The sequence below is a fragment of the Schistocerca gregaria genome, chromosome 4 (assembly GCF_023897955.1).
Source record: "Schistocerca gregaria isolate iqSchGreg1 chromosome 4, iqSchGreg1.2, whole genome shotgun sequence".
Lineage (NCBI taxonomy): Eukaryota > Metazoa > Arthropoda > Insecta > Orthoptera > Acrididae > Schistocerca > Schistocerca gregaria.
The window spans coordinates 576193302-576207262 of NC_064923.1; positions in this window are offsets into that span (position 1 = coordinate 576193302).

Sequence of the window (13961 nt, forward strand, 5' to 3'; positions counted from 1 at the left end):
AATAACTGATGATGGTCGAAGTAGAGAGGATATAAAATGTAGACTGGCAATGGCAAGGAAAGCATTTCTCAAGAAGAGAAATTTGTTAAGATCGAGTGTAGATTTAAGGGTCAGGAAGTCGTTTCTGGAAGTATTTGTATGGAGTGTAACCATGTATGGAAGTAAAACGTTGACGATAAATAGTTTAGACAAGAAGAGAATAGAAGCTTTCGAAATGTGGTGTTACAGAAGAACGCTGAAGATTAGATGGGTAGATCATATAACTAATGAGTAGGTATGGAGTACAATAGGGGAGAAGAGGAGTTTGTGGCACACCTTGACGCGAAGAAGGGGCCGGTTGGTAGGACATGTGTTGAGGCATCAAGATATCAACAATTTAGTACTGGAGGGCACCGTGGAGGATAAAAATCGTAGAGGGAGACCAAGAGATGAATACACTAAGCAGATTCAGAAGGGTGTAGGCTGCAGTAGGTACTGGGAGATGAAGAAGCTTGCGCAGGATAGAATAGCATGGAGAGGTGCATCAAAGCAGTCTCAGGACTGAAGACCACAACAACAACATACTTAATTTTGAATCAGTCTTCTTCAGAACAGACAAACACAAGTAACACTTCTGATTCTAGCGACCGCTTCGAACAAAAGCCTGTAAACCGAACTGGAGTGACTGTTGTTCCCTAACTATGCTATATAGAGAGTGCTACTGAACAGGCCATAATGCGTCGATTAATGAAGTGGCTAACGCTGAAGCTATCGAAGTGGGCTGCCACCAGTCGGGCGTGGCGTTTATGTCGATTTCACCTCGGGGCCGCTGCTGTCGCGTTGTCGTCCTGGAGAGAGAATGGTCAGCGCGCGATTGGTTGACCTCTTTTACGGCCTTCTCTTCTCTGTCGTTCCTGCACGAGCCGTTGTAGCCGAGAGGTTCTAGGCGCTTCAGTCCAGAACCGGACGCCTGCCACAGTCGCAGGTTCGGAACCTGCCTCGGGCATGGATGTGTGTGGTGTTCTTAGGTTAGGTACGTTTAAGTAGTTCTAAGTCTAGGGGACTCATGACTTCAGGTGTTAAGTCCCATAGAACTTAGAGCCATTTGAACCATCTGTCGTTCCTGTTTGGCGTGCCAGTGCTGACTTTACATTGTAACAGTTGTAAGTAGGCTGTTTAGGTTTCTTATTGGTAACGCCACGTAGCGCTCTGAATGAAAAATCACTGGCTGTGCTGTGCGCAGTCTGTGGGTAGTTTGCATTGTTGTCTGCCATTGTAGTGTTGGGCAGATGGATGTGAACAGCGCGCAGCGCTGCACACTTGGAAGTGAGCCGCCAGCAGTGGTGGATGTGGGGAGAGAGATGGCGGAGTTTTGAAATTTGTAAGACTGGATGTCATGAACTGCTATATACATTATGACTTTTGAATACTATTGAGGTAAATACATTATTTGTTCTCTATTAAAATCTTTCATTTGCTAACTGTGCCCATCAGTAGTTAGTGCCTTCATCAGTTTGAATCTTTTATTTAGCTGGCAGTAGTGGTGCTCGCTGTATTGCAGTAGTTCGAGTAACGAAGATTTTTGTGAGGTTAGTGATTTGTGAAACGTATAGGTTAGTGTTAGTCAGGGTCATTCTTTTGTAGGGATTTTTGAAAGTCAGATTGCGTTGCGCTAAAAATATTGTGTGTCAGTTTAAGCACAGTCATGTATAATTTTTCTAAGGGGACGTTCCACAATATCAAACAAAATTTGTGATTGCTTGAGGATTTCTTGGCCAGGAGGACTCAGCACTTCATCTTGGACCAAGAGGCGTCGACAAATGTTAAAGTAAGTGCAGGTGTGTCCCAGGAAACTGTATTGATGTCTTTTCTGTTTACGTTGTTTATTCATGCCCTTGCAGGCATTATTAATATTAATTATTCACAGATGTTTAGCGTATCTGTCGTATTCAGTCAAAAAGCATGCCAGAGTGGAAGTGAGTTGGAAGAGAAACAGCCACAGGCAGGTGAGAGTGTTACACATTCTGAAGCAAAACATGGACGACACGTGCTGCAAAGAAGATGCAACTCGGTGCAGTATAGCAACAGCCGACACTGCAGTATGCTAGCAGTAGGAGGGAAGCCTTTCCTTACTTGTCAACAGGGAAGGGTTTAGAATATGTTTCTTAAGCCCTAACTAACTTAGTCTGGAACATACAAGAATTCAGTCATTCATGTACTAAAATATTCTCGTCTCAGTATCACAGCCTACACCACAAGCAAGTGCTACACAGGAAAGCAGCTGCCACCAGAGCAGAGAGCCGCCTGCTTGCTGGAGGTAGGTCACAGCTGCCACTACAGAACTGTCAGCTTGAAGCTGTTGCCATGCACGTGCCCCACACTCAAATAGTTGGTTCAAATGGCTCTGAGCACTATGGGACTTAACATCTGTGGTCATCAGTCCCCTAGAACTTAGAACTAATTAAACCTAACTAACCTAAGGACATCATACACATCCATGCCCGAGGCAGGATTCGAACCTGCGACCGGAGCGGTCCTGCGGTTCCAGACTGAAGCGCCTAGAACCGCTCGGCCACCACGGCCGGCCTCAAGTAGTTCTTTCTTCTCTTGGCCGTCGTCTTTTTCCCTTTTCTACCTGTCCTCATACGTTCAAGGGCGTGATCGGATTGAAGTCTAGGATTAAAAAGTGCGTGTTGTGCGTTACATCCTTTTGCTAAGAGATTCACGTAGTTGTGTTACTGGAGGTTTCCGTGCGCTGGTATCCGAAGAAGTTTGACCGAAATGGCAGAGCTCTATAGTTCAGCGATGTCCTACGGAAATAAAAGCTTTCTCTGTGGTAAATCTTCCTTTCTTCGTTTTTGGAGTGTCATTCTTTACTGTTAATGTTGCGTGTAATCCTTGGTAACATCGCTCCATTGCATCTTAAATAAAACATCTGGATTTCTTTTCAAAATTTGAAGATATTAGGTACCCTCTCCGTGTTCGCACAAGCACAACTAAGTATCTACGATCTCGCGATGTGGCTGGCGTTGTTTTAATAAATTGTTCACACGAATCTTCCTCGCGTATCAGTTTACGAGTGAAAACCGGATTAAAATCCTTACAGTAGTTGAGATTAGCCTTCACGTTGAGACAGTAAAACGTGGCGGGGAACTTTATATTACATGTAGATGTTATTGTGTGACCCAAAGGGCACCCAGTTCTCTGAGGCAACGCCTGGAGATCTGGTAAGGCGTTTTTCCAGAGTAACAGCGGCGGACTGGAGTAATATCGTCCGGTTAGGTCGCAAGGCGGGCCGCTAACAACACGGGCCCTTTTTGTGTGTGCCTGGCTGCAGGCATTCTCCATAGCGGCGCTGGAGCTGGAACCGAGTATCACGGCCACAGATTTTCTCGCTAAAGCGGGGAGGTTTTTATTCAGTTACGTGATGCAACTAGTCCTGCATATCTACATGTTGTTTCTGCATAGCACCTTCAAGTTCTTGAAGGAGCACGATATCCCTTATTTTGATCTTTAAGTAACATTATGTTCAGGTGAATCAGTAAACACAGTAAAGAGTCCGTGTTTGCTTTCTTGGAAGCAAAACAAATCATCACCGATTTAACAAAGAGGTTATAAGAAGCAGAGTAGTAAAGAGAAAGAGATCCCTTCTCACGAATTGTACAAGTGTCAAACGTAGGAGGCATTTTGAGAGAGAAACTTATAGAAGTCGGTATATGTGAAAGCGACTTATTGATTGTGATAAAACCAGAAGAGATGTGAGTCTGAGTGCTTGAAACGTGGAGTTGTAGTAGGATGCGGTAAATTAGGTGTATTGATAAAATAAGACATGAGGAGTGGAATACATTGATAAGAAGAAGATGATAGAACACGCACTAAAATACCACCGAATATCCTCTATAGGAATCCTAGCGCACAGCCGTTACAGGGGGAGAGAGAGATTAGAATACCCAAAGCAGTTAAATGAAGACACTCGTTGTAAGAGCTGTTGTGGGATGAAGCCCTGAGCGTAGGAGAAGAAATCATAGCAGGCCTACGCAATGAAAAAACGCATGATTAAAAAAAATAGGGGTGTGCACCAAATAACAGTCTAACATAATGCAACACGTTTTAAATGGACTTATGAGGATTCTCTTACGCTTTGTGGAGGGTATTCTGGGAAATGAAATTTATAACAATTCGGCAGTTGAAGAAGTGAAAGACTGAGGATCCAATAGCCCTAACACGATTCATTCGGAAGTAAACGGCAGAACGTAAAATACGTAGATTGGCCTGCAACCGCAGCTTTAAATTCATAACAGTCTCTTGCGAGGACTTGGTAACTTCCAGCTTCTATTTTTCAGATGAGCAACGTTTTGTTGTGTTAGGAGACATTCTGTTTAGTTTTCTGCTTACTTCACTGAAATTTAGATTTCGTTGCCCTGAAAATCCAAATACACTTTTCAGGACTTTCATATTGGTCACATCAGATACATGGCAGAAGTACACTACTGGCCATTAAAACTGCTACACCAAGAAGAAATGCAGATGATAAACGGGTATTTATTGGACAACTATATTATACTACAACTGACATGTGATTACATTTTCACGCAATTTGGGTGCATAGATCGTGAGAAGTCAGTACCCAGATCAACCACCTCTGGCCATAATAACGGCCTTGATACGCCTGGGCATTGAGTCAAACGGAGCTTGGATGGCGTGTACAGGTACAGCTGCCCATGCAGCTTCAACACTATACCACAGTTCGTCAAGAGTAGTGACCGGCGTATTTTGACGAGCCAGTTGCTTGGCCACCATTGACCAGACGTTTTCAATTGGTGAGAGACCTGGAGAATGTGCTGACCAGGACAGCAGTCGAACATTTTCTGTATCCAGAAAGGCCAGTACAGGACCTGCAACATGTGGTCGTGCATTATCCTGCTGAAATGTAGGGTTTCGCAGGGATCGAATGAAGGGTTGAGTCACGGGTCGTATCACATCTGAAATGTAACGGCCACTGTTCAAAGTGCCGTCAATGCGAACAAGAGGTGACCGAGACGTGTAACTAATGGCACCCCATATCATTACGCCGGGTGATACGCCAGTATGGCGATGACGAATACACGCTTCTAATGTGTGTTCACTGCGATGTCGCCAACACGGATGCGACCATCTTGACGCTGTAAACAGAACCTGTATTCATCCGAAAAAATGACGTTTTGCTATTCGTGCACCCCACCCAGGTTCGTCGTTGAATACACCATCGCAGGCGCTCCTGTCTGTGGTGCAGCTTCAAGGGTAACCGCAGCCATGGTCTCCGAGCTGATAGTCCATGCTGTTGCAAACGTCGTCGAACTGTTCGTGCAGATGGTTGTTGTCTTGCAAACGTCTCCATCTGTTGACTCAGGGATCAAGACGTGGCTGCACGATCCGTTACAGCCATGCGGGTAAGATGCCTGTCATCTCGACTGCTAGTGATACGAGGCCGTTTGGAACCAGTACGAGGTTTAGTATTACCCTCCTGAACCCACCGATTCCATATTCTGCTAACAGTCATTGGGTCTCGACCAACGCGAGCAGCAATGTGGCGATACGATAAACGGTAATCGCGATAGTCTACAATCCGACGTTTATCAACGTGGGAAACGTGATGGTACGCAATTCTCCTTGTTACACGAGGCATCACAACACCGTTTCACCAGACAACACCGTTCAACTGCTGTTTGTGTATGAGAAATCGGTTGGAATCTTTCCTCTTGTCAGCACGTTGTAGGTGTCGCCACAGGCGCCAACCTTGTGAGAATGCTCTGAAAAGTTAATTATTTGCATTTCGCAGTATCTTCTTGCTTTCGGTTAAATTTTGCGGGGTTGTAGCAATTTTAATGGCCAGTAGTGTATCAACATAGTTCATATTCATCCGAACGTGTGTGTGTGTGTGAAGGTGTGTGAACGAGCACGAGCAGTGAATAAAGACTACAACTGAATATTTTTTTTTTTCAAATTACAGGGTATATTTTTCAATGTATACACAGTGAGGCAGGTAAGACAGACCATCCCAAATGTATACTGAATGAATAAATATGTCGAGGAGTGATTTTCACCATGTTATAATGGATGATATGGCGAAACTTTTATCGTTTATAGTCGCCGAATTAAGACACCGACTTACATTTTCGAATAGAAATATATCATATTTTTCTGTGGCATATGAAAGAAGCTACTAAGAGAACTTCAGTAACTATGTCCACGACCTACCTTACCGTTTGTATGGCTCTGTGGAATAGGATTAAAATATTTTCTACGGTGTGTGCCATAAGTAACAATGGCAGTTGATCAATAAATCGTGTTTCTATCAAATTCTCCAGCTTTCGCTCGTCCCGCGATTTAGTGACTTCTGATGCTACTATCTCCAAGACAGGTACTGCCGCTGTAATTTATTCTCCCTGTAGAAATTAGTCAACTTACCAGGATATATTTCGTTAGTTACGTATTTCATTTTTCATTAACATTCTTCAATGTTTCATCTGAATGTATAAACGTAAAGTAATTCGGCCCAGAAATTAGAAGCAAATCAGTCAAGTAGTTTTCGAGATGTTTGGTAACAAGGTTTTGCTTTATACAGGGTGACTCGCGAAGATTTGCAAATATTTTAATATGTTATTCTACAAGTAAAATTAAAGAAAAAAATTCAGATAAATAGAGGTCTGCAAATGTTTAGTTACGGAGATAGGGCCTATAAAAGATTTTGCCTGAAAATTAGCAACTTCGATAATACGAAGCCATTGGAAAACTGTACGAGGTTAAAGTACAGCACGATTTCCATTTATTTTGTCGTTGTTCATCTGGTGAATCTAATAAAACATGTCCCAGACATTTATCTGCAGTAGTTTCCCAGAAGAGCCAGGGAAGCAAAGACGTAATTTAGTAAAATTTTTATTTTACTAACCACTTGGACTAATTTCTTTTTTAAATTTCTGACAGTTGCACGAAGTTTTCAACAGATGTTATAGAACATTTAATTTTGGAAAAATAATGGTAACAACGTTAACTGAAACTTCATGAATATGTCAGACAATCTGCTTTTATTAATACCGCAGCACACTTGAATTCACGTTAAATCGAAAAAAATACAAAGCTCAGTGTTAAGGAAGTTGTACTGTGTACATATAATTTCACAATACACTCACAATAAATGTTCTAAAATGTCTCCACCAAATTCAATGCACGTGTATGAATAGATTTTGTTGCTCGTTTCAGTTTCACAGGGCTGGTCTTAATTTCATCTATTGCTTACCTGGACGTTCTGGTAAACTACTGCAGATACACGTCTGGGACATCTTATATGTTTTATTGGATTCACCAGACCAATAACAACAAAACAAATGAAAATCGTGCTTTACTTTAAACTCGTACAGTTTTGCGATGGCTTCATATTAGCAAAGTTACTAAATATCAGGCAAAATCTTTTATTAGCCGTAACTAAACATTTGCGGACCTATGTATCTGAACTTTTTTCTTTAGTATTACTTGTAGAATAACATATTAGAATATCTGCATATCTTCGTGAATCACCCGGTATATTTTATGTGTTTATTTTATATATGTTTATATACTGGGTATATTAAAAAATGTATACCCTATGTCCACCTAGGTGTTCCTAGTAGGTCGTGTAGAAATCTGAAGTAAATCGCCCAATAACATTCAGAACTTTTGGTAACAACCATCTCTCTTTATGTGCCATATACATAACAAATCAGATTACGAAATTATACATAGACAGTGACCTTCCAGTTGTCTTGAAGGTAAAGTGTCCAAAATTTCATCAGGATCGGTATAAAATTATAGATTTGTGTGAACTGCACAAACAAACAAACAAACGGAGACTTTTTTTTTATATGTACAGACGCAAGCAAGCATGTTACTCAGGTACCGTTCATTCGTTTGCCTGTGCGCTTGAAGCCTATCAGTCTGTATTCTGGTGTTGTATCGCTGAGATTACTTACTGGTAAGGCTGTTATGACATTCACAATGTATATGACAGTCAAAACAGCTATCGTCGCCAAACTGTTAGTGCACTGGTGCGGTTGCAAGCTGAAGAATATACAGATTGTGGGATGCGCCAACGATCTATCTTTGCAAACGTTCTAAGAGAACACTTATGGAAACTCGAAATGTGGAGAATGCACAAGAAGGAAAAAGAAGCGTAACAGAGGAGAGAAACGGGAAACGAAACTAACATTTAGCATAAGTAACACACTTCTTCCTTGTTGGGTGATTGAAGGTTTGAAGTCGTCGATCGAGGAGCTGGCGACAATCACTTATTGTCGGCCGTCGCTGTTGCAGAAGCTGGATGTTGGTGCGCCTTCTTTCCGACACGGTCACCAGGCGAAACGGGCTGTTGATGTGCGCCAACTAATGTTTCCCTTCCGCGACACCGTGCCAGAAACTATCATAGCAAGTTGGGCGCAATTACATGCTGCCAAACCCTGAAAGCGCGGCAACTCGCGGGAGCGTCACTCAACGCACCTGCTCCACCGTCCTACTCCAGCCAGACTTTGCTCTGCCCGCGCTCCATGTGGCAGAGTTAACACTACCCAAGATCCTAAACACTTTGGTTCTCCACACGACCTATCGATGTAATCGTTCGAAAGCATAGTTTTCCCTAGGCAAGACCCAGAGTATAAATACAAATAATATTTACAAAACAAACCAATTATACTCGATATTTATGCACACACACACACACACACACACACACACACACACACACACACATATATATATATATACTGTCAAACAATTACAATATACACTCCTGGAAATGGAGCAATGATCACACACGCACAGCACAGCGGACACACCAGGAACCGCGATGTTGGCCGTCGAATGGCGCTAGCTGCGCAGCATTTGTGCACCGCCGCCGTCAGTGTCAGCCAGTTTGCCGTGGCATACGGAGCTCCATCGCAGTCTTTAACACTGGTAGCATGCCGCGACAGCGTGGACGTGAACCGTATGTGCAGTTGACGGACTTTGAGCGGAGGCATATAGTGGGCATGCGGGAGGCCAGGTGGACGTACCGCCGAATTGCTCAACACGTGGGGCGTGAGGTCTCCACAGTACATCGATGTTGTCGCCAGTAGTCGGCGGAAGGTGCACGTGCCCGTCGACCTGGGACCGGACCGCAGCGACGCACGGATGCACGCCAAGACCGTAGGATCCTACGCAGTGCCGTAGGGGACCGCACCGCCACTTCCCAGCAAATTAGGGACACTGTTGCTCCTGGGGTATCGGCGAGGACCATTCGCAACCGTCTCCATGAAGCTGCGCTACGGTCCCGCACACCGTTAGGCCGTCTTCCGCTCACGCCCCAACATCGTGCAGCCCTCCTCCAGTGGTGTCGCGACAGGCGTGAATGGAGGGACGAATGGAGACGTGTCGTCTTCAGCGATGAGTCGCTTCTGCCTTGGTGCCAATGATGGTCGTATGCGTGTTTGGCGCCGTGCAGGTGAGCGCCACAATCAGGACTGCATACGACCGAGGCACACAGGGCCAACATCCGGCATCATGGTGTGGGGAGCGATCTCCTACACTGGCCGTACACCTCTGGTGATCGTCGAGGGGATACTGAATAGTGCACGGTACATCCAAACCGTCATCGAACCCATCGTTCTACCATTCCTAGACCGGCAAGGGAACTTGCTGTTCCAACAGGACAATGCACGTCCGAATGTATCCCGTGCCACCAACGTGCTCTAGAAGGTGTAAGTCAACTACCCTGGCCAGCAAGATCTCCGGATGTGTCCCCCATTGAGCATGTTTGGGACTGGATGAAGCGTCATCTCACGCGGTCTGCACGTCCAGCACGAACGCTGGTCCAACTGAGGTGCCAGGTGGAAATGGCATGGCAAGCCGTTCCACAGGACTACATCCAGCATCTCTACGATCGTCTCCATGGGAGAATAGCAGCCTGCATTGCTGCGAAAGGTGGATATACACTGTACTAGTGCCGACATTGTGCATGCTCTGTTGCCTGTGTCTATGTGCCTGTGGTTCTGTCAGTGTGATCATGTGATGTATCTGACCCCAGGAATGTGTCAATAAAGTTTCCCCTTCCTGGGACAATGAATTCACGGTGTTCTTATTTCAATTTCCAGGAGTGTATAAAGACAAAGAAATGTCATATCTTCAGGTAACAAAATAAGGAAAAAACTTATATTACAATAGATGAAAATAGGAGGATATGCATTTCCGGCGTTATAAGTCCACGTTTCACTACCATACAATGCCGTGCTCCAAATGTAGGCCTCACATTCTCAGAAATTTCTTCTTCAAACAAAGGCCTATATTTAATACTGTTAGACTTCTCTTGGCCAGGAATGCCGTTTTTGTCAGTGCTAATCCTCCTTGCTCCATCCATCATTGCTGTCTAGGTAGAAGAATTCTTTAACTTCATCTACTTCGTGACCATCAGTCCTGTAGTTCAGTTTCTCGCTGCTCTCGTTTCTGCTAGATGTCATTACTTTTGTATTTTATCCATGTACTGTATATCCATATTCTGTACTCATTAGACTGTTCGTTCCATTCGGCAGATTATGTGGTTATTCTTCTCGTTCATTCAGGATAGCAGTGTCATTAGCGAATCGTATCATTGACATCCTTTCACTCTGAATTTTAATTCCATTCCTCAATCATTCTTTTATTTCCATCACTGCTTCTTCGATGTACATTTTGGACAGTAGGGGTGAAAGACTATATCCCTGTCTTACACCCTTTTTCATCCAAGCCTTCGTTCTTGTTCGTCCACTCTTATTATTCCCTCTTGCTCTTGTACATATCGTATATTACCCATCTCTCTCTATAGCTTACCCCTATTTTTGTCAGAATTTCGAACATCCTGCACCATTTTACGTTGTCGAACGCTTTTTACAGGTTGACAAATCCTATGAACGTGTCTTGGTTTTGATTTAGTCTTGCTTCCACTCTTAATCGCAGCGACGGAATAGCCTCTCTGGTACCTTTACCTTTCCTAAAACCAAACTGATCGTCATATAACACACCCTCAATTTTCTTTTCCATTCTTCTGTATATTATTCTTGTCAGCAACTTGGATGCATGAGTTGTTAAGCTGATTGAGCGATAATTCTCGTACTTGTTAGTCCTTACAGTCCTCGGAACTGTATGGATGATATTTTTCTGAAAGTCAGAGGGAATGTTATCCATCCCTTCTGCCTTATTTAATCTTAAGTCCTCCAAATCACTGTTAAATTCTGATTCTAATACTGGATTCCATGCCTCTTCTAAATCGACTCCATTTTCTTCTTCTGTCACACCAGACAGCTTTTCCCCCTCACAGAGGCCTTCAATGTACTCTTTCCACATATCCGCTCTCTCCTCCGCGTTTAACATTGTAATTCCGTTGAATTCTTGTTTTTAATTTCACCGATGTTCACTTTCCTATATGCTGAGTTAGTCTTCCTACAATAATTTTTTTCTCGATTTCTTCACAGTTTTCAAGCATCCACTTCATCTTAGTTGCCCTGCACATTCGGTTAATTTCATTCCTCAGCGACTTTTTGTATTTCTGAACTTCCCTGAACATTTTTGTACTTACTTCTTTCATCGATCAACTGAGGTATTTCCTCTGCTACCCATGGTTTCTCCGCAGTTACCCTCTTTCCAGCTTCTGCGCCTGCTCTTTTTAGAGACGACCATTCCTCTTCAACAGTATTACTTACTGAGGTATTTCGTATTTCTTTATCTATAGCCTCGTCAATCCTTGTTACTTCTGTATTCCACTTCTTTGCATACTGATTCTTCCTAACCTTTTAAACTTCAGCCGACTCTTCATCATTACTACATTGTGATCTGAGTCTATATCTCCTCCTGGGTACGCCTTAAAATCCAGTATGTGATTTCGAAATCTCTGTCTGACCATGACGTAATGTAACTGAAATCTAGGCGTATCACCCGGCCTTTTCCTAGTATACCTCTTCCTCTTGATTCTTGTACTGAGTATTCACTATTAATAGCTGAAATTCATTACAGAACTCAATTAGTCTTTTTCCTCTCTCTTTCATTGTCCCAAGACCATATACTCTTATAACCTTTGCCCCTACTCCTTCCCCTACAATTGTAATCCAGTCCTCCATGACTATTAGATTTTCGTCTCCCTTTAGGTACTGCATTACACTTTCTGTATCCTCATATACTTCCTCTATCTCTTCATTTCTTACCGGCAGCAGTGGTCTCGCGGTTCTAGGCGCGCAGTCCGGAACCGTGCTACTGCTACGATCGCAGGTTCGAATCCTGCCTCGGGCATGGATGTCTGTGATGTCCTTAGGTTAGTTAGGTTTAAGTAGTTCTAAGTTCTAGGGGACTAATAACCACAGCAGTTGAGTCCCATAGTGCTCAGAGCCATTTGAACCATCTTCATCTCTAGATTGCGTTGTCGCCATGTATGACTGAACTATCGTTGTCAGTGTTGGTTTGCTTGCAATTCTGATAAGAACAATCCTGTCTTTGAACTGTTCACGGTAACACACTCTCTGCCCTTGCTTCCTATTCGTAACGGATCCTACTCTCGTTATACCATTTTCTGCTGCTGCTGATATTACCCTATACTCATCTGACCAGAAATCTTTGTCGTCTTCCTGTCTTACTTCACTGAACTCTTCTATATCTAGGTTGAGCCTTTGCATTTTTCTTTTGGGATATTCTAGGTTCCCTACCTCGTTCAAGCTTCTGACATTCTACAACCCGACTCATGGAACGTTATCCTTTCGTTGGTTATTCAGTCTTTTTCTGTTGGTCACCTCTTCCTTGGCAGTCCCCTAAATCCCGTAATTGCAAACTTCTTTATGGAGAAATTCGAAGAACAGGCCTTAGGTACTGCCAGCAAAAAACCATATGTATAGTTCCGATACGTGGATGACACGTTTGTGCTGTGGAGACATGGTAGGGAGGAACTAAGCCGGTTTCACGAACATCTAAACAGCATAAACTCGAGAATTCAGTTTACAATGGAGGAGGAGGTAGACGGCAAATTACATTTCCTCGATGTGCTTGTTTTTAGAAACGAAAATGGTAGTTTGAGCCACTCAGTATACCGCAAACCCACGCACACGGACCGTTATTTGCACCGGGATTCGAACCACCACCCACAACAGAAGCGGGGTGTTATCAAGACGTTAGCGGACAGAGCTAAAAATATTTGTGAACCTGAGTTGCTCGACGCTGAGATGGAACATCTCCACAATGCAGTAATGAAGAACGGATATTCGTCCGCCGAAATAAAACGTGCGTTGAGGCAACCACGCAGAAATCGTACTGACGTACAAGCTACTGCTAAATCTAAGGTTTTCCTGCCGTTTGTTAAAAATGTAACGGAAAGAATAGGGAGGATCTTGACGAAGCGGAATATTACCGTAATTTACAAGCCCACCAGGAAGATAAAGGAATACCTTAAGCCTGCCAAGAACGCTCGCAAACCTTTGGAAAAAGCTGGAGTGTATAGGATCCTATGCAGCTGTGGTGATGTTTATGTGGGTACAACTAAAAGAACGGTCTCTAAACGTTTGGAAGAGCACAAGGGAAATTGTAGAAGAGGAGAAACGGAACGATCAGCAGTTGCGGAGCATGCTTTCCAGCCAGGGAACCACAATATTCGTTTCGAGGAGACGCAAGTACTAGCGGCCACAAGCGGATACTGCGAAAGGCTGTACAGGGAGGCAATCGAAATCGCTAAACACCCAAATAATTTCAACCGAAAGGAGGAGGGCGTGAAATTAAACGGCATATTGATGCCGGTGTTAAAGAAGATGTGTACCAACCGTCCACTACTGGGTGATGGCAACGGCGATCGACGGCGACGGACAGCGGCCAATTGCACTGACGTTTTCAAAAACACGTGACGTCACACCGCGGCGCGGGAGCTCGCGGAGACGGAATTTAGCGGCAGTCAGTAGCGAGCCAGTGGGTGTGTTGGACCTTCTATCGACCTA